Source organism: Papio anubis, chromosome 8, assembly GCF_008728515.1.
Source record: "Papio anubis isolate 15944 chromosome 8, Panubis1.0, whole genome shotgun sequence".
NCBI classification, from domain to species: Eukaryota; Metazoa; Chordata; class Mammalia; order Primates; family Cercopithecidae; genus Papio; species Papio anubis.
In genome coordinates this window covers 101,962,111-101,985,079 of record NC_044983.1, presented here as the reverse complement: position 1 = coordinate 101,985,079, position 22,969 = coordinate 101,962,111, and the positions used below count along the sequence as shown (strand labels likewise).

Genomic DNA, 22,969 nt, shown 5'->3' with positions numbered 1-22,969 from the left:
ATGAGGCAGAACCTAGCTTGTCACATAGGTATATTCTTCCTGGAACCGAGGCGGGGTCGGAAAACTGGTGGCTTTTAAGCAAGCTGGACGGGTCCTCTCCGGGCATCCCCCCACCCGCCTGGCGCCAATGGAGCTGGCCTGCCCCGCCCTGCCCCTCCCCGCCCCGTCCGGGCTCCGACCGGACTTTCAGGACTGCAAGGGAAAGGGGGTGGACAGTCAGCCTCCCGCCAGGTCAGAGGAGGGGATAAAAATGGCCCAGGGGAGACATTGCTGGAGTTGCACGGAGTTCCGGAGCCTAGGAAGGGTCTGCAAATAACAGTCAAAAAGTTTGAAGGGTGTGTGTGTTGGCTTGGGGAAAAAAGAGGGTGGAGTGTATCACATAAAACTTGCAGCTTGTGTTTACTTTTTTCTTTTTTTTTAGGACGGCGGAGATACTTTCAACGTTAAGATTGCAGTCATAATTACAACATGAATAGTAACATTTTAAGTTCGTTGTACCAGTATGAACTCATGTTAGTGTTCGACATTCTATGATCCCAGTCCTGTTTAAGCAATGTAATTGAAGACTTTAGTTTGCAGATCTACCTTTCAGGGACCAAGAACCTAGACAGGGAAAGAGCAGTACCTTTTGACAGAAATTTAATACCCCATTTTGCTTCCTGTGAGATCTGGTTATTCTCTTCCTTTCACATCTGTTCGTAGCTCTTGTAGTTTTCCCAGGCATTAAATAAGTAAACCCTCTTTCTTGGAATCACCAATATATTACTATACTGGGGGAAAAAAAAAGATTTGAATTACTTAGGAAGCTGATGAACTACCCACTCCAACAATAGAGTCCTGAAAATCAGTCTTAAGCTTTTGGCCAAACTACTGAAGATTATGCCTCCTGACACACACACACCCTCTTGTTGTTGTTGTTGTTGTTGTTGTTTTAACCAGTTGACATCTTTTTTGCATCATCACCATTTTCAGTTTAAATTCTTACTAGGTTGGATAAATGTCACCATTCTAATATCAGCCATCATCATTATACCTGGTGAAAAATACCGCATGTCTGGGCTGCACCCTCACAGTGTCTAATTCGGTGTTTATGGGAAAGGGGCCCAGGAGAATCAGCATATCCAGCCATCCATGTTTTCAGGGTTGTGGCTTGGGAAAGAACTGTTACAGACTTCTGCTCTACCTAAGGACCTATTTTGTAGATGTTGCAATGGATGGAATGTTTGTGCTTTCCCTCAAATTCATTTGTTAAAATCCTAACCCCAGTGTGATGGTATTAGGAGGTGGGGCCTTTGGGAGGTAATTCATGAGCATAGAGGCCTCATGAATGCGATTAAGTGCCCTTATAAAAAAGGGACCCAGAGAGCTGTCTCCATCTTTCTGCCACATGAGGATACAAAAACACAGCAGTTTGCAAACCAGAAGAAGGTCCTCACCAGAAACTAACCATGCTGGCACCCTAATCTTGGACCTCTAGCCTCCAGAACTGTGAGAAATAAATGTGTGTTTATAAACCAGTCAGTGAGTCTGTGGTGCTTTATTATAGCATCCAGAACGAGCTAAGACAGCTACTAAGTAGCATTCCATTTGACAAGGAAGCCTTACCATGCACACTACTTCTGAGTTCAATGAAAGAGAGGCTCGGTAAGTTTTAAAAATCAAATTTCAATGAATTAGTCTAATTCTCATTAACAATTTAAATTATTTTTCTAAGATATGTTTTACATCTTCTAAAAATTTATCGGTTTGTTATAAGCATATCCAATTAATGCTTGAGATTTTACCTGATTAGATCTGCACTTTTACGTCCAACATTTGCAGGAACCTTCATTCTACCAGTTCAAATCCAGATTTACAGGTAGTTAACCCATCTGTTTTTGTTTTTTGTTTTTGTTTTTTTTTTTTTCTGCTTCTATTTTATAGAAGGCTAGAGCTGCTGGAGAAAAATGTGTAACCTTGGTGACTGAATGCCTTACAATCTTTGATTTAAACTCGGCTGGTCGTAATGTCTCTAAAATCCTTTTATTCATATAGTCAGTGTTCTCTTTCATTCTCTATATTTGTTGTCTGAACTGTCATCATTCTCCTGAAGTTACCAAACTCGTCACTTGAACATGTTACTTTGCCTTCTACATGACCCAGAAAACCAGAGGCCATGAAATATGAACATTCATTTTTCTTTCCTTTTTCTCTTCAATCTACATCAAGTTGCTCTCCCTACCTTGTCTTAGAAGGAGGTCTTTATTCCTGTCCATGCCTTTCTTCCGAAAGTCTAATTATGTTGTCTGTGGCTTGCCAGCTTTATTATTCTTCTCTGTTCCTTTTCACTATATGTCCTTTCCTCTTATCCTTCCATCAGCCACATAAATCACTCTCAGCCTTAAAAAAAGCTTGCTTATATACCAAGCCTGCTTTTTCAAGCTACCTTTTGCCTCATTAAAAAAAACCCAAACCTTTATTGATATGTAATTTAAGTACTGTAAAATTCACCTGTTAAAATTATACAGTTCACCTGATAACAATTCAGGGTTATAAAGCTATCATCAAAATGTAATCTTTGAACCTGAACATTTCCATCACCACAAAAACTTTTTACCAATCTGTAGTCACTCCCCAGTCACACTTGCAGCCCTAGGCAACCACTAGTCTATTTCTGCCTCAGTGGATTTGCCTTTTATATACATTTCATATAATACTTGGTCTTTGGGGTCTGGTTTCTTTCACTTGTTTTGAGGCTTCTTCGTGTTGTAACATGTATTAGTACTTCATTCCTTTTTACTGCCAAATAACATTACATTGTATAAGATATACCACATTTTATCGATCCATTCATCCATTGATGGATATTTGGATTGTTCATACCTTGAGGCTATTATGAATAATGTTGTTAGGAACATCTATGTAATTAAGTTTTTTTGTTGACCTGTTTTCATTTCACATATATACATATGAGTGAAACTGCTGGGTCAAAATGGTGGCTTTCAGTGGGCAAAAAGGTTTAATTTTGATGAAGTCCAATTTATCAATATTTTTATCAGGTCTGTGCTTTTCATTGTATCTAAGAAATCTTTTGACTAATCCAAAGTATGAAGATTAACTATTATGTTTTTTCTATGAGTTTTATTTTATTTAGCTCATTGATCTAATATAGGTCTAATATAGGTCTTTGATCTATTTGGGGTTAATTTTCAGGTTTCGTGTGAGGAAGTGGTCCAAATTCATTTTTTTATGTGTGGCTATCCAGTTGTTCCAGCACCATGTATTGAAAAGATGATTTTTTCCCCCATTGTCTTTGCATCTTTTTCAAAACTTAATTGACCTTAAATATAAGGTTTTATTTCTGGACTCTCAATTCTACTATTCCTAAACCCATGCCAATACCATGCTATCTTGATTACTGTAGCTTTCTAGTAAGTTTTGGAATTGGGAAGTGTGAGTCTTCCCATTTTGTTCTTCATTTTGAAGATTGTTTTGGCTATTTTGCATCCTTTTCATTCCATATGAATTTTAGGATTACTTTGTCAATTTCTTCAAAGAAAAAAGTCTGTTGTAATTTTGATAGGAATAGTATTAAATCGGTAGATCAGTATGGGAAGTATTGCTATATCGTCCATAAACAAAAGGATGTCTTTCCATTTAGGTAGATCTTCAATTGCTTTCAGCAGTGTTTTGTGCTTTTCATTGTATAAATCTTGTACTTTTTTGTGACATACATTAATACGTGTTTTATTTTTTGTTGGTATTGTGAATAGATTTTTTTTAGATTGCCATTGCTAGTATACAGAAATAAAATCAATTTTTTGAACACTGTTCTTGTATCTTACAACCTTGCTGGACTCACTAAAAAATTCTACTCATTGTTAAATGGATTTCTTAACATTTTCTCTATATAAGTACATGTTTTCTGTAAATAAAGATGGTTTTGTTTTTTCCCTTCCAATTCAGGTGCCTTTTTTTCCTTGCCCAATTGCCCTGGTTAGAACTTTCAGTACAATATTAAATAGAAGTTGTGAGAGCAGATATCATTTTATTCCTGAATTTGGAGAAAACACATTGAGTCTTTCACAATTAAGTATGATATTATATGTTGGTTTTTTGTAGATGCCCTTACTCTAGCTTAGGAAGGACCATTCAATTCCTAATTTATTTTATTTTTGTCATAAATGGATGTTAGATTTTGTCAAATGCTTTTTCTGCTTCTGTTGATATAATATTGTGCTTTTTGTTCTTTATCCTGTTAATATAGTGTTTACATTAATTAATATTTGTATATTAAATGAACCTTGCCTTCCTTAGATAACCTTCAGAATGTATAATACGATGCTTGATTTGGTTTGTTGGTATTCTGTTGATGATTTTTTGTCTATATTCATAATAGATATTATATTGGTTTATACTTTTCTTCCCTTGTGATATCCTTGTCTTGCTTTGGTATTTGGGTAATACTGGCCATCCTTTTCTAATTTTTTGGAAGAGTTTCTGAAGGATTGTTACTAATCATTCTTTAAGTGTTTAATAGAATTCCCGATTGAAGCCATCTGGTCCTAGGCTTTTCTTTCTGGTAATATTTTAAATTACTATAATCATTTACCTCATATATATATATACACACACACACACACACATATATATATATATATATATATTAGATTTTCTATTTCTTCTTGTGTCAGTCAGTTTTGGTAGCTTTGTCTTTCTAGGAATTTGTCCATTTAATGTAAGTCATCTAATTTGTTGTTCATAGTATTCCTTTTAATCCTGTTCATTTCTCTGATTTATATTAATATCAGCTCTTTTACTCCTAATTTTAGTAATTTGAGTCATCTCTGTTTTTTTCTTGCTCATTCTAAATCTTTGTCAATTTTGTTGTTCCTTGCAAAGAGCCAACTTGAGGTTTCATTAATGAGGTTTCTCTAATGTTTTTCTATTTACTATTCCATTAATACCCATGCTAATCTTTATAATTTCCTTCTTTCTATTTGTTTTGTGTTTAGTATCTTCTATTCCCACCTCCAACCTCCCTAGTTTCATAAGGCAGAAGGTCAGGCTATTGATTTGAAATCTTCTTTTTTTATAATATAGGTTTTTACAGCTACATGCCTCATTAGTTCTGTCCCACAAATTTTGTTATATTGTACTTTAGTTTTTATTTATCTCAGAGTAATTTTCTTTATGAATTATCATTTGACTCATTGGCTATTTAGGAGTATGCTGTTTAATTTCCACATATTTGTGAATTTCCCAAATTTCTTGTGTTTTTCTGACTTCTAACTTAATTTTACTGTAGTTAGAGAACATACTTGGTATGATTCCCCCATCCCATCCGTTCAAAATCATTGAGTCTTTTTTATGGCCTAGTTTATAGTGTATCCATTTTCCCTCATTTTTAAGCCTTCCATTCATCACTGAATTTCTTGAAAATCCATATTTGCTGCCTCTCTTAAGCTCCTACCCAAGCTCACTCTCAGCAAATTCTCATCCATTCATTCAGCTTTAGTAAATGCCTACTCAGCACTAAGATAGAAAGTCCCTATTTCTATGGCACTTTCAAGCTGATGGTACACTCCCAAAGATCACCAGTGCTAGCACAAGATGTTTTTGTGTGATTAGAAAGAGATACCCCTGCAAATAGACACATTACAAAAAGGCATCTCTAATCCAAAAATGAAATTAAGAAAATAATTCCATTTATAGTAGCATCAAAAAGACAAAAATACTTAGAAATAAATCTCTCCAAGGAGGAGCAAGACATATACTGAAAAATACAAAACATAATTGAAAGAAGTTAAAGAAAATCTAAATAAATGGAAAGAGATCCCATATACATGAACTAGAAAACTTAATATCGTTAAAATGGCAATTCAGAAATCAATATACAGATGTAATACATTCCCTATCAAAATTCCCCTGCTTTATTTACAGATATGGAAAATCTCATCTTCAAATTCATATAGAACTGCAAGGAGCCCCAAAGAGCCAAAACAATTTAAAAAGAAAAACAGAGTTGGGGGACTCATACTTCCCAATTTCAAAACTTTCTTCAAAGCTACAGTAATCAAAAACCATAGTACAGGTATAAGAATACATGTACACATCAATAAAATAGAATTTAGGGTTCATAAGTAAACACATACATTTAGGGAAAACAAACCGATTTTCAAAAATGATGCCAAGGCATTTAATGGGGAAAAATAGTGGCTTCAACAAATGGTGCAGTAACAACTCCATACTCACATACAAAAGAATGAGATTAGACCCTTACCTCACACCGTAGATAGAAATGAACTCAGAATGGATTAAAGTCATAAGTGTATGATTTAAAACTATTAAATTCCTAGAAGAAAACATAGGGTAAATCTTTGTGATCTTGAAATTGGCAATGGACTCAGAGATTACATCAAAGGCATAAACAACAAAACTAATTTGCCTCATTACTAATATGAGGAATGCAAATACCTGCCAATAAATACCATTTTCTTCTATCAGGATGGTGAAGATCAAAAAGTTTAAAACCATTTTGGTAACAGCAGGTGGAAACTACCACTTTCATATATTACTAGTAGGAGAGCAAAGAATGGTACTACCATTTTGCAGGATCATCAAAGAGAGGGTCATTTTGCAGGATCTATCAACATTTTTAAAGCACACTCCTTTTGATTCAGTATCCTCACTTCTTGATATTTATCCTATTGATGTATGAAATGATGCAATTTTCTATTTGTAATAGCAAAATGTTGAAAATAACCTAAGTGGTTACTAATAAAGAAATGATTAAATAAAATATGACATGTCCATATAATGGAATATTATTCAGCCATTAAAAATAATTACACAGTTCCTGGTATAACTGATTATAAAAGAATCTTGAAAAAAGTATTTTTAAGGGGGAAAGCAAGATACAGAACACCACATGTGGTATGCTTCAATTTTTGAAAACAATGTAAAGTATATGTAGTTACCACATACAAATAAAACATTTCTGTTAGTATATATAAGAACCTAGTAATGGTGGTTGCCTTCTGAGAAAAGAAGTGGGTGGCTTAGGGCGTGATGAGAGAGAACCTTAATTTTCACTGTGTGTATAATATGCATGTATCGCCTATTCAAAAATGATTATTTAAGTTAAAAATGACCTGTTTTCCATAAGCCCATTCTATCTTCTAGGAGCTTGCTAGACTGTCCACTGTCAATTTAACTGTCATTCAGCTCCTATGAAAGGCATTTGAGATAGACTGCATTTCTCAATCATCAGTAAGAAAAATGTGATCTTTCTTAAGTCGTCTAAAAGTTACAGGTGTATCAAGTTAGGTCATCCGCAGTCAGTATACCTAAGGCATGTCTCATCATTAAGAACATGGGTCCTGAGTCTAACTTCAGATGCTGGCTTTGCCACTTACTAGCAGCGTAATGGGAAAGTAACTGATTTAGCCTCTCTCTCCCTCAGGTTCCTTACCTGTAAAATAGAGATAATATAGAGATGTTGGGAAGATTTAATAACACAGTGCAAGCAATATGCCTACAAGAGTGCCTGTAAAACATTAAGCCTTGGTAAATGTGAGCTATAATACTTCCTATAAAATACCTTATCAAGTTATACCATTAGTGTTATATTCTGAATTTTACTGAAGTTCAATGCAAGAAACAATTGTGTGAGGAACTGACATTGAAGACATTATTCATTATGTTGTTATTTAGTGTATATAATTAACAATATTTTTTGACAGATACTTAGAATTTTATGTCAGGAAAAATCCTTGTGAAGACAGTACAGGCATTCATTAACCAGATAATACATATTATCATCTTGTCTTAAGTTTCAAATACAATGACCATCTATTTTTTTTTTCCCAAAAAAGTAGAACTACCTTGCCATTTCCTTTGCTTAGTAATTTCTGGTATCATTGAAATTATTATTTTTTACCAAATGTTTAAATTAAAAGGACAATATGTAACTGGATACATGCATATGGGAAAACAAAACTATAGTATAGAAGGCTATATAATAGTAAATTTCTTATGTCCTTCCCGAATCAACCTCTACAGGTTTGTGTATATCCTTCTGGAAATTTTGTATGCATATATTTATATAGGGTTACTATGTGTATATATGCATGTGTCTTTCTTTAAAAAAAAAAAACCCACACAAATGGGAACATATTGTGTCCACAATTTTGTTGTTGTTGTTATCTTGTTTGAAATAGGGTCTTATTCTATTGTCCAGGCTGGCATGCAGTGGTGCGATCAGGGCTTATTGCATCCTCGACCTCCTGGGATCAATCCATCCTCCTGCCTCAGGCTCCTAAGTACCTGGGACTATAGGCGCATGCTACCACACCCAGCTAATTATTGTAGTTTTTGTAGAGACAGGGTTTTGCCGTGTTGCCAGCCTGGTGTTGAACTCCTGGGCTCAAACGATCTGCATGCCTCTACTTCCCAAAATGCTGTGATTACAGGCGTGAGCCAAGGCGCCTGGCCCATGTTCATAGTTTTATACAAATATTTTCACTTCCCTGTGTCTTAGACACCTTTCCATATCAATTTCTATTAGTTCTCCTTCATTCTTTTTACAGTTTCCGAGTTCAATTTATTATTATCTGTTGAAAAAGCCTTTTGTTATTAGTTGCTAGAATATTTAATTTAATTACATCACATTTACTTCCAAAAAACATGTAAGAGCTAAAAACTCACTGGAAAGCACACTGTTAATAAGTTGGAAACTTGTGCACTACTGTATGTAGATTATTTAAACCACTCCCCAAAATGCTTTAAGAAATTCTGCTCTCCCGGGCACTATTCCTTAAAGGAAACATTGTTCTTTCAATTGTGGAATCTTAAATAGAAAAATTTCAAGTAAGACAATGATTTCTAAAAATATGAAGAAAAATGACATGAAAACTAGGAAAATGGCTCTGATTTTATATTTTTATACTAAAAGAATATCATCAGTAACCTAAAAATAATTAGAAACAGATTAACAAGAACATTTGTTTGTAATGTTTATATTTTCTTAATTGTTAGATGAATTAAATGATTCCTATTTTAAGGGGACTATTCTTTGATTGCTTGTTTACATTGGCTAATGACTGAAGTTTTGTTTAATGTTCAATCTTCTCAATCTTTTCGTTCCTGCCCCAGCTCCCATCTCTGTCAGTCATCCTATATACCAAACTCTCTGAATTCAATCTCACTTCTTTATCTTTTTCTGAAGATGACATCAAATGGTTTTTCTACTAACAACCATTCCCTGGCATACTTCCTGGCTCACTACAACTATTATGAGTAGCCATAACATTGTGTTCGTTACTCTTTGAAAATACTTTTTAACACAGATAAAATTATTGAACTTTAGGAAATAAAAGAAGCAGAACTGTAACATCCTGAGAAAACACAGAGACATTGAAGTATATGAGCATGATGCATCTGCAAATCTTTAAGCAAAATGGTAAAAGTGAGACCTGTGTTCTCATTATAAGGCTAGCTATATTAATAAACTCAGAAAATAACAACTGGTCTTAAAAGAACAAAATGAAAAAATTATTTTCTCCAGTAACAAGTTATATCTACCTGTCAGCTATTTCATAAGATAGAAATGTTAGGGTTGGGCATGGTAGCTCACACCCATAATCTAAGCACGTTGAGAGGCCGAGGCCAGAGGATCGCTTGAGGCCAGAAGTCAGCACTCAAATTTCTGATATGATAAGCAAAACCACTGATGGAATCAATAAAGCAGACTGACACTCTGACACTAAACTAAGCAAAGAGATTTTGTAAGTTTAGAAAATAAGGCGTGAATCTGTTATACAATCACTACATCTGCATCTGCCAGTAAACCTAAAGCTTAACTTCATAGACAAATTTGCTACCCTTAAAATTGACTCTTTTTTTATTTAAAGCATTTGTGTGTTTTTCGCCACTAAAATGGTTTATGCTAGCATTCAAATTCCTTATCATATATGAGACTTCCACCTGTGTCCCAAATGACCACAAAGAGGAAGAATGTGGGTTATTGTTTGAATATAACCATGATCACAGCATTGAAGAGTATACGATAGAGATTTAATATGGCCTTTCAATAGAGTGGGGACAGTCTAATATTAATTTTCTAAAAAGTCCCCCTCTAGGAGATACCAACCTTGGACATATAATAATTACAAACCCTACTAAAACCGAGTAATTTTTTCTCAATTCTGAACATTGTCCAAAAGGTGTTAACTCCCTCACTCGTCAGAAAAATACTGCATGGCAGTCAAGCCAAACAAGGACTCAGCAATATCATTGTTAACAATTATAATTGAAACTTAGGTCACAATAACTCACATCAATTTACCATAGAATTATTCCCGTTCTATTTTTAATCCTATTGAAGACTGTAATTACAATGATATAATTACAGCCCCCAAATATTCCATACCTGGAATGTGGCAGCTTCTGGAGCTTTTGGATCAATTTCACTCAGCTCATTGGACAAGCGCCAATTGGTATTACCAGTGGTGCCTAAAGTTCTGAAAACTGAATAAAGCTTTAAAAACCTTGAGGAACAAGAGCTCATCAGGATCTCCAAAGAGTAATTTTACATCATGAAGACAAACATTCTCATTTTCTTTCTTCTGCAGATTTCTTTTTCTGCCTGCACTTTCTTTGAGGTTGCAGTAGAGAGTGTGTGTCTACAGAAGGTACTGTATGCATAGCTATGAGGAGGTCTTACTCTCTGTCTTTTTATCTTTCTGGGCCCTTCTTCTCTACCCTTGTTCTTCCTCTTGTCCTCTCTTAATTCTATGATGGGTCTTCACATGTTGTTGTACCTTCTCATGTTACTTGAATAGAATTTTGATACTTATTCTTAATCTGAAAAGCTGATAAGTGAAAACATTTGTTTTGTGGTATATTAAGTACTTTATTCAAATTATTAATTTCACATATTTTAAAGTTATATAGCTTTTAGCTAAATTTTTGGATAATTTCCCTATCTTTGCTTTTATTAAAGATAATAGGGCCAAGCACGGTGGCTCATGCTTGTAATCCCAGCACTTTGGGAGTCCGAGGTGAGCAGATCACCCTGAGATCAGGAGTTCAAGACCAGCTTGGCCAACATGGCAAAACCTATCTCTACTAAAAATTACAAAAATTAGTCAGGCTTTGTGGTGTGCACCTGTAATCCCAGCTACTCGGGAGGCTGAGGCAGGAGAATCGTTTGAACTCAGGAGGTGGAGGTTGCAGTGAGCCGAGATCACACCACTGCACTCTAGCCTGGGAGAGAGAGTGAGACTGTCTCGGAAAAAAAAAAATATATATATATATATATATATTAGAGAAAAAAGAAGATGAACAGGCAAAATAATTTAAATCTGTTGCTAGCCAGTTTCCAGCTTTAACCTGTAACCAGTAGTTAGGTAGTTTATTTATTTTTATATTTATTTATTTTCCTTCCTTTCTGTTAGGGGAAAGTCTGAACCTGGGGCTGTGTCAATACAAGACGAAATGAAGTACGACAATGAAAAGAGAACCTACCTACAAGTTCATCCATCTCAGGGAAAGTGCTGGGCAGCAATGACAAATTTCTATCAACTGTTCAATTATTTCAGCCATGATGCATGAAAAGCAAACTCCTAAGTGCTGTACATAATGTTTGGAAGGAGTAGAACTTATTCCTCTTCTCAAAGTAGATGGGAGTTCCCTAACTCCCCACCTCCCCATACCAAAAACACAATCTGAGAAAGATGCTAATAACCCCACGTGAATCAGCCCAAAGGCAGTCAGCATATAGGAAGAGAAACTCAAACCTGGATGGTCAGTCTTTAAATGATCCAGCACTGACTAGACAGGTTTAATTTTCAAACAGAATCATGCACCAGTCATTTTCTCCTGTTGCAGATCTACTCTAAATTCTCAAGTCTTCCTAGAGAGCAGCAGACACAGCAATATAACCAGATTCAAAATGCAAATCCGTGCTGCCCTAACAGGCTTGAAGGAAAGTTGGATCATTTCTAGCTGCCTCTCAAGAGAGAAGCAGGGCATGCCCAGGCACTTCAGCCCCACCTACTATCCAGAGACTCATATGGGTGCCAAGCTGGCTATACAGCCACCACCACCAGTAGAATTTATCAAATGCATTGAACAAGGACTGGTTGGCAGCCGCTTTGTACCTACCCTACTGGTTTTCTAGGAGTCAGGAAGGAAGGGGTGGGGATAAGATTCTTAAAATATGCAGAGACATCAACAACATTGTTAGGCCCTCAGATTGAGCTGGTTCTGCTAACACACTGCATGATATGTAAGCACATGCACTTATATTTCCTCATTAGAGCCTATACATTATGTAGTAAAATGAAATCTCCCAGCTTCTACTTTACCCCCTCTTTAATCGATCTCCAACACTGCAGCCAGGGTAGTCTTACATCCACCAATCTAAGTAATGCCTTTTCTCCGCTTTAAAAAGCACTCCTTGTTCACAGCAGCAGCTGCCTGTTGATAATGAGAATCAGCTGTGGAACTTTTTCAAAAATTAAAATTCTCCAACTATACGCAGAGATTCTGGTTCCATGGCTGTAGGGTGGGAAACTCAGGAACCTAAATTTTTAAATTATGAGCCATGTTTGTGACCTGCTACTTTATAGTTCTTCCAAATGCTTTTTGCATATTTAGTTCATGTGAGTCACACACTGACTTCTGAAAAAGGTCCATGAGACTAGATCTGGCAACCACCGAGCAGTGATGTATGTGTTTCACACATGTGTGCAAAGAACAGGCGCTGTTTAAAACAGTCCCAGCTACTCGGGAGGCTGAGGCAGGAGAATGGCGTGAACCCGGAAGGCGGAGCTTGCAGTGAGCTGAGATCCGGCCACTGCACTCCAGTCTGGGCGGCAGAGCGAGACTCCGTCTCAAAAAAAAAAAAAAAAAAAAAACTGCCAGTGTTTTACGCTCCAGGTGCCTCGGCCTCTGCCTCAGCAGCTAAGGATATGACGTGCACGGGATGGTACAGCTACAAGATGGTGAAGCCTCTATCAGTCTGGATCCCTAAGTAACCGTATGGATCAGAAGCCCTGCTTCCAAAACCACCCAAAATTGGATACGTAAGATGAACATGAAATGCATCAAGAAATATACACTTATTTCAGCAAGTCCCTTAGGTTTAGGGGTTCATTTGGCATCACAGCATGAGCTTAGCTTATTTTGACTGATAGGAGGTTTTGCAAATGACTAAGTTACATTTTTAATGATACATTAATATGCTAAAGACCACCTGATTTGTTAATGATTTTGCTTTTCAAGTGTCTTTTGCAATGTCTATATTCTGAAAAGCATTCTGAGATTGCAAAACTATTCATTTACCTTTTGTGTATGTGAACAAGTGTTTTCTTAATACAACCAGAGGAAAACCAACAAACAACGAAAGCAAAATGGGGAGAATGTGGAGTTGCTAAAGCTACACAGAATCTGTCGATCATTTATACTCCCGGTTTAAAAAATTGGTTTCCTATTAGCCTTATCCTCTCAATAAATATCTTTGTAATCAGAAAATGTAAATTTGAACTTGTAAAACACATGTAGGCTCATAAAATGCCATTTTTATGTTTTACATATTGTTCTCCCATAAAAGTACACTAGAAAATGGTTGAAAAGAATTACTTTGAGAGCTAGAAAGAATACATCCCAATTGTCTTTCACACAATGACCTTAACATACTAATAGCAACCTTAACCGTAAGACATGAGCAGGCCTTGGTGTTTATCTAGTCAGGCCTTTCATTGTTATAGATTGGGTCACCAAAGCCTAGAGAGGTCAAGTGTATCTCTCAAGGTCACACACTGGGAAAAGAACAGAGCCAGAATGCAGGGTTTGCCCATGGGAAATGCTGCCACATGACGTTTCCCTCCATCTTTTACTCAAGCAATTAACTGTTACTCTCTCAATTCACCCAAACATTGGGTTAAAGTAGCATGATGTCCCACAAAGGGTTTCCGGCTGTGAAAGCTAGGTCAAACTATTGACTTATTTATTTATTGAGATGTAGCTTTCTCATCTGTAAAATAAGAGCAAATAGTACCTAACCTGGAGCTCTTCTATGATTAGAAAGGACATGATGTATGTACAGTGTTAGGCCCATTGTTCTTTGGCTGTATAAAAAAAAAAAAATTATATTGATTCCCTTCAGAATTTCAGCCTATTCTAGACCAGGGAACTGCAAACTATGACCCATGAACCAAATCTGACCTGCCACCTGTTTTTATAAATTTGGTTTTATTTGAACACAGCCATGCCCATTCATTTATGTATTGTCTGCGGCTGCTTTGGGACTATACCAGTAGAGCTGACTAGTGTGACAGATACTTTATGGTCCAAAAAGCCTAAAATATTTGCTCCCTGGCCCTTTTCAGAAAAATGCTGTTGGACTATATTCTAAACTGCTGAGATCATTTTGATTCTTTCACCCACCGTGTCATTCGGTATCCCTAATTACTGAGTCAACCACAAATTTGCCTCTGTTAAGGTTGATCATAAAAATATGTAATGAGACATGAGAAAGGAAAGTCACAAGACACAGTTCAACTGACACCTTCAAGGATGACAATGACTACCACTCATTGAGCACATTAATCTAAAGAAGTATGAATCCACTAAATGCTACCATGACCCAGAACTCATTTATCAACAATGCCACATATTAGTTAAACATCTTTCTAATACGCAGAAGATGAGGTACAGACTCCAGTGATCACTGCTTTCCCCTCTGAAATGGTTTCAAGTCAATGATGTTTCTATACCCTTCAACTCCATTTCAACAGCATTTTAAAAAACTCGGGCTATTAACCTAACTACAGTTTTCTGGCAGATCTCTCATTATCCAGCTACAGAATGGCTAGCTGTCACCAAACCTGATTCTTCTTTTTTCTGGGCACATAGTGACCCTATATTTCCCAGATTCCTTTTTGGGCAGCAGTGCTCAAGTGATTATTTTTTAGCCAATGGAAGGAATGCAAAAAAGATGTGTGCTACTTCCAGGCCTGGCCAAAGAGAGTCCCCACTGGTGATCTCCATGCTCTTTTCTTTCACACACTTGTAGCGGATGAACATGGTGACTTGAGAAGCCATTTATTAAATATGACAGAGCCTTTAGAGAGGAGGTACCTGGGTCCTTGAACCCGGGAGAGCCGCCACCACCCCCCAAGAACTCTAAATGTAGACTCAAACAAGAATAAACTTCTCTTGTATTTAAGTCATTTTATATATTTTTAAATTTGTTACAGGAGGAAGTATAATTGTAAAAAATACACTATGAGTCCTGGGTTACTACCAAAGTATTTGTGACCACATGGGAAAATATTCTGGTTTTCTGGACCAAGAGGTTTCAATTCATGTAAAGTAGATGTGGGTGTTCTTTCACTGTATCCCTGTGTGCCTTAGCCTATAAATTTCTATTGTACAGTATTTGTTTTGTACTTTCTTGTAGCTCATTCTTTTTAATTGAGAAAAATAAAGCAAAACTGTGGCCGAGTGTAGTTGTGCACACCTGTCGTCACAGCTACTTGGGACACTGAGCTGGGAGGATCTCTTGAGCCAAGGAGTTCAAGCCTAGCCAGGGCAATATGGCAAGACCCCATCTCTTAAAAAAAAAAAAAGCTAAATAGGCATTAAACTTACTCTATCTTTTAATAACTGTTAAACAACATGAGCCTCACCCATCCATCTTGTTCTCCTTTATTGTAGGACTTTCCTTTTCACTAGTTAGTTTTTTTAGTGTTTGTATAATCTCACTCTAAGTGTTGGCCTGATACTCTTTCACAGTTTTATGCCAGTATTTTTTTGTTTGTTTGTTTTTTGTCCCTGGTAATATGTTCCTCTTTTGTTTCTTCTAAGAACTAAGCTCAGAAGACAGCTTGCCAAATCACACTGGTATCTCCCCATTTTTCCTTTCTTATTAAGATTACTCATGACTTTGTTTGCCAGAGTTTGATTTTTTGGGTATGCTACCAACACTCAATTAAGAAACCCTGTTCTACTAGATGTTGAGAAAGATTCAGCACTCCCACAACCACCTCATGCCTCTGGCAACTTTTATAGTCTGTTTGTAAAAAGCCTTATTTCATCCTGTATCTAGATACAGTATTCAATATTCTTTAACACTTGTACTTTAGTATGCTGCGCATGGAGATAACATGCTTCTATTGATCCTGATGCTTCTCCATCTCATTTACAGAAAGGATGCAGGGCAGGCTGTTGCCACTTCCTGACATATCTTTCTGGGCTTGCTCTTTCAGCCCCACATTTTCACTTACTAGCTTCAAAAGCTATGAGGTCCCATTCAAGACATCCTACTCTCTAAAGCCCTCTTTATACCAGTTTGACTTAGCTTCAACTGGCACAGAAAAATCTGGGACGGAAAGATGTGATTGTAAGCTTATACGGCAAAAAGAAGAAGACAGCTCTGCGCAAAAAAGTTTTTGGCTAACAGAATGATGTTTCTTTAGCTAGCAAATTTGTATGTTGTAAATGTCATCAGCATGATTGGATGTATTTGATAACTTGTAGAGTTATACTACCATCTATGTAGATGCTTTCTTAAAATTTTAGTTAAAAAATATGGAAGTGAGTTTTACCTCGGTGAATTTCTACAACATGCATATTAGCTTGCCATAAATAAATGAAGTAAATTTACTTTATAGTATACACATTTTCTAGTTTGATTTTGGAACTAGTAAAACGCATGCTGTGTATTCTTTCAAGTATTGTGATCAAACATAGGGTGTATTTGTTAAAAACAAAGTTGTAACTAGTTTTGCAAGAATTTGAACAATGAATCACTGGCAAAATTTGAATTTCAAAAATTTTAATTTGTCTTTCTCAGATGTAATTTAAATGTAATCAGTTTAGGGTGTTTCTAAAAATTGATTTGCAAAGAAATAAATGTTATTTTTATGCTATCAAAGTTACTTCCCAAAGATTATGTGTTATTCACACTTTAAATATATATGTACTTACTTCTATTATTATTAAATAGAGGATTCCTCTGCCATTCTCACTACTTTCTCCTCAAAAGAAGAGACCATATGTTTTAGATAAAATAAAAAGAACGCTATAAAGAGGTCTGCTTATCCTTAAGGTCTCAATGAAGATTATCTGCATTAGTAAGGGGAAAATCATAATTATCATGAAAATATAAAACATAGTTCATTAAATATATGTATATATACATATGCATGTATTTGTGTATACATACATCTATATACAAATATGTATACACAGATACATATATTCAAATGTATATATTTGTATATATGCAAACGTATATATATTTGAATTGGTTGTATGATATAGTAGGTCTTTAATATGAACTATTTTCATTCCCCACAAATTTGATATTGATTGTAAGATAAAATATGTGAAAGTATACATGTCAGTTCTGAGGGTATTAATAGTATAAACAAAGAGAAAGAAACAAGGAGAAACGTTGCCTTGCTAAACATCAATGCCCTTTCCTTTATATACCAGAGATAAACCAAAGTAAGACATTCACCATCTTGGAATTCCTGGCAGTGGCAGATGGCAGGGAGGATATGAGATTTTATATACTTGCTCACAAAGGGCACTGTGACTACCTTGATTATACTTACCTTACCATACTAATTTTTTGTCTATGTGTCTGTCTCAATAATGGAAACCATTAATATAGTTGTCTACATTAACATGACCTTACACTCACTCTACTGTCTCCTAGTTTATTCTAGGAGCATCTGGAATGATACATCAATTCTTCAATAGAAAGAATTAATCAATAGTTTATACACTAGAACCCTTTGAATCCCTTGTCACATCTTATTTTATCAGTCCTAAACTATCATATCATGATCCTTACCCAATCTTAGCCAAGTTGCCCTATTGAGAGATCTGCCTTAAATTCGACTTGAAAATCTCAAATATTCCAACTATGTCCCAACCTTTTCCTTCTTTTTAGGCACTACAAAGGCTCTGTTGAAGTGGTACTCTCCATACCTCAATAAACTTGTTTTGTCTTACCAAAAGAGTAATATCAGTGATGTTTTGGGGAGCCAGCTTTCAACACTCCCGTTAGATTGTAAACTCATGAAGAACTGGGTGTATGTCTCATTCATCTTCTCATCTGCAGTTTTTTACATGGTTTCTCTGTATAAAACAAAATTTATGAAGGCCATTGGTTTATGGAAGGTTGGCCATTGTTTAATGGCAATTGTTTAAGGCCATTTATGGAAGCGCCTGCAGTAGGCCCCACAAGACCAGAACAAATTAGAATAGACTGACATGTGCTAGGTGCCACATAATCAAACTGAAATTTAAAATGAACCAGTTTAAAAACAAAAACAAAAAAAAAGGGGAAGATTCTAGCAACCAGTCAGAAGGGGTCCAGTCAACCTCAAGTGGCATGATAGGAAAGTCCCCTCTGGTTTAACTCTATAAGGAAAGTAACTTCAAAATGACCAATCCACTTTCTGTTTCCACTTCTTTAGCCCTTTTCTTCCTAGAAAGCCCACTCATTCAAGCACTTTTCTGTTTCATAGATGAAATGCTGTCCCATTCATGAGCTGCTAAAAAAAAAAAAAAAGAAAAAAGCCAATTAGATTTTTAAACTGAATTTTTTGAGTATTTGATTTTTGATTTTTGTGTGTGTGTGTTGTTTTATAGGCTTTTTTTTTTTTTTTTTGAGATGGAGTCTCGCTCTTGCACCCAGGTTGGAGTGCAGTGGCGCAATATCTGTTCACTTGCAACCTCCACCTCCCAGGTTCAAGCAACTCTCCTGCCCCAGCCTCCTGAGTAGCTGGGACTACAGGCACGCGCCACCACACCCGGCTAATTTTTATAGTTTTAGTAGAGACGGGATTTCACCATGTTGACCAGGCTGGTCCTGACCTCAGGTGATCCGCCCGCCTCGGCCTATCAAAGTGCTGGAATTACAGGTGTGAGCCATCGTGCCCAGCCGGGTATTTGTTTTTTGACATCCCTGGGTGGGTGGTTCCTAAAGTGTCGTCTTCAGAGAAGCAGCATCAATGTTATCTGAAAACTTGTAAGAAATGCAAATTCACAGGCTCCACCTCAAATCCAGTGATACAGAGGATGGATGAGGCTCAGCAATCTGTGTTTTAACAAGCACTCTAGGTGATTCTGATGCCTTCAAGTTTGAGAACTGTTGTTCTCAAACCTGATCACTGCAGAGAGTCAATACAGAAGAAAAGTAGTAAAAAATGTGATAAGTATCAAAAAGAGGGTAGCAATTCCCAGTTGGAATAGATAAAATATGACATGGCTTCTTGGTGGAGGTGACAATTTATCAGTGACTTGAAAGATTAATTAGAATTTGGGAATACGTAGTTAATTTTGACTGAATAAAGTAGGATATAGGGGATTGACAAAAGAAAATGTTAGAAAGAAGTTGAAACTAAATTGTGAACGTCAGCCTAAGGAGGCTGGACTTCTTTTTCTTGGCAGGAGGGACTAACTATGGGTATCATGCCCTTAGGAATACAATACTGATTGTTTAAGAAAAGTATCGAAACTATGTAGCATCTAGAGTATACTCTTAGGGCTATCTAATTCTGATTTGATAGGAGCGAATTTATAACTCTATAAATTGTAAAAGCTGATAGCAAGGCAAAACAGGTTTTGTCTATAAACAAAGACATTCTTGTCTATACAAATTCAATCCAATAGACTTTGAATTGACTTTCCTCCCCAACATTGGAAGACTGTACCTCTGTCTGTACTTTCCTTTCAGTCATCTTGAGCTATAAATATATCTGGTTTTTGAGTTCTCCTTTGAACTGTCTGTAACATCTTACTGGTTCCTTCATTGAGGAATTAAATAAAATATTTAACACATGTTCATCTTTATGTCTTAATCTTATGTTTTTTGGGGAAAATGATCCTTAAATGGTACTCATTGTTTTATTTCACTGTAGAATCCATTTTGGATATATATACACACACACATTAAAGTTCTTTCTTTTGACGTAGTAATTTTAAAATACCATCATGCTCCTACAGTATTAGTAGAAGAATTTTAGGTATCTTGAAATGTTATTATATTTTATAATCACGAACAATCTTTAATAGTAGCAACAAGGGCAGGCAAAACAACCAATGATTTTAATTACAATTCTCTAGCCAAGGATAATAACATTGTACTGCAGCAGAACAAACAAGCTGAGGAGTAGAGCGGTGTGTGGGGCATGTTTGCGGTATGCCAAAGGAATGATGACAATTTGACTACCAGGTTTTGTTTGTACTCACTGAGGGCTAATGAGCAATGGAGAGAATTTTATGCAGGAGCTACTCTTGTGGAGGGAACAGAGACAGACTAGGTGACTAGCAGAATAAAGAAGAAGAAAAGCAGACAAATATCTACGAAACTGAAAATCATACACATCTAAGAATGTGGCTTCCTAGAAATAGGGAGCCTGTCACCATGGGCATACCTAAATGACAGGAATGTAAGGAGCAGTGTCTGAGTGTCAGTGACTCTGCTTCACAGTTGAAACCAAAATTCCCTTCTGTTATTCTACTCATTTATTCCTCCTAATAGGTATTCATTTAAAGAAAAACTTAGATCCTTTGGAGTATCCCATGATGCCCAAACAAATATACCAAAACATAATGCCATCTAGGAGAAACTACTTGTATTTGAAATAGGAAGGTTTCTGGAAGCAAATTTTTGCTGTCCCACTGCCTCGCTCTATAAATACATGACATCTACTAAACTAGTCAGGCATCAGTGGTTCATCTGCAAACAGGATAGTGTCTACCTTTGGGTATGTTGACTGAGTTTATTTTTAGTCTTTGAAAATTATTCTTGTGTTTCTATAGGAAGGAGCCACAAAATAGAAGATATACCAGCACAAATACTGCCACTTAGTAAATTGCAATAGGGTTTGGCTGGTAATAGCTGGTGAAATTCCTGTTTTCTCTCCATTTCCAGAAATAAAAAAAATGATGTGCTTTGCAGTGAGTAAGTACATTAAAAGGTTTACATGATGTTAAAAGGAATGCCTTTCTACATGACAAACACATACCAGCTTAAAGTGTTTCCTATTGATCACATAACATCAAAAGGCCTTAGTTTGCACTTATAAGAATGAGATCAGTACAGGACTCTATTAAATGCTTGATGTGGACAAGTAGGTAGCTCAACATTCCACTGGTCAACCATTAAAGTGAACTGCCAGTGAAGAGTGCCATGAGAGTAAGTACAGGGCTAGAGCAGAGCCATCGTTAACTGCTTTTTAAGAAAATCATAACTAAGGCATTAAGTCTGACACAAATGGCCCAAAGTATTCACAAGTATAGCATCTACCATAGAATCATTTTTGTGAAAGAGAACTTGAAAGTTTTTTTAAAGTCTTCTGGCTTTTACCAAGACTATATCTAAAACTGCCCCAGACCAGTGAATTTGTCCTATTGTAAAAAATCCTTTGGAGAAAGATTTTCTGGCATCCCTTTAAGTGATTAATCACTCTTACTATAAGAAACTTCTTTCTTATAGTTATTTCTAAAACTCGGGGCCAGGTGCAGTGGCTCACACCTATAATCCCAACACTTTTGGAGGCTGAGGCGGGCAGCAGATTGCTTGAGCTCAGGAGTTCGAGACCAGCCTTGGGAACATGGCAAAACCCTGTCTCTACTACAAATATAAAAATTAGCTGGGTATGGTGGTGCATGCCTGTAATCCCAGCTGCTTAGGAGGCGGAGGCAGAAGAATCGTTTGAACCCAGGAGGCGGAGGTTGCAGTGAGCTGAGATTGTGCCACTGCCCTCCAGCCTGGGCCACAGAACAAGACTCTGTCAAAAAAACAAAACAAAACAAAACAAAAACACCTCTCCTAAGGCATAAACCCATTTCTTTTAATCTTTAAAATAAAAAGAAATTTGTGAAAAGCTCTATAATATACTCAAAACTAGAGGAGTAGAATGGCCAATCACATATATGCAACAATTTTCAAGATTTTCTCATATTTGCATCACTTATTGCTATTTTCTTTGATAAAACACTTTAAAGAAAATTCTAGACGTATACACTTTACTACGCATGCTTAAATTTTAAAAGATTTGGACATTCATTCACATCCAGTAGGCACCATTATCACACCTAGTGAAATTAACAGTATTCTTTGGTAGAATCCATGAACAAGTCAATGACCAAATCTCCTCTCTTGGCAAAAATATATTTTTGCAGCTGTTTCTTTAAATCATTCAAACAAGGTCTACATATTATAACTGATTAAGTATTTAGTCATTAAGACCAGTGCCTCTCAAACTTTAATATGCAAATGAATCACTTAGGGATCTTAAGATTCGGTAGCGTCTGGGCAGGGCCAGAGCTATTGCATTTTAACATCTCCCAGGTAGTGTCAATGTTGCTGGACTCAAAGTGGACCACACTAGCAAGATTCTAGCAAAGATCCTTGCAAAGGCCCATTTTTTGTTGCTGCTGTTGTTGTTGTTTTGTTTGCATGCCAAGAGCTTGTTACAGGAATAGGTCAGTTATCCTGGTCTAGATTTGCATGTTTACTTCCATGTGGTATTATTTAACTTATTCCTCCTTTATTACCCTTAATTTCTAATTAAATAAATGATGTTAAGACTAAAAAACTTGAATAGATTCAAGCTCATCGTTTTTGGGAATAATTTATTAAGGAGATATGTGATTGAGTTAACTATTTGTTCTGTATGAATATCATCTTTATACCTTGTAATAGTGTTAAGAATCATATAAAAAGAGTCGTAAGAGTCTACAGTCATATTTCTGTTAGTCCACTTCCACCTCCATCACTTACTACTTGTATGACCTTAGCAAGTTACTTAATTTCCCTAAACCTCAGTTTTCTCATCTGTAAAACTGGTATAATAATGGTTATATAATACCCTACATTATAGGGTACATGGCAAGTGATCAAAAAATATACACTATTATAACTTGATTTTGTAACCTTTTCACTCTGAGCTAAAAT

At 36.2% G+C, this 22,969-nt stretch overlaps 1 protein-coding gene and 1 long non-coding RNA gene across 9 annotated transcripts in view; one reads left to right on the top strand and one right to left on the bottom strand.

Annotated features, from left to right (window-relative positions):
- Positions 1-22,969, bottom strand: part of OXR1 (oxidation resistance 1) — a 466,073-nt gene that overhangs the window by 92,929 nt on the left and 350,175 nt on the right. The gene's annotated exons all lie outside the window — the stretch shown is intronic.
- Positions 171-12,753, top strand: LOC103887033. The gene is made up of 3 exons (XR_002523926.2): positions 171-335; positions 422-512; positions 11,439-12,753. It is a non-coding gene; the product is annotated as an uncharacterized LOC103887033 (long non-coding RNA).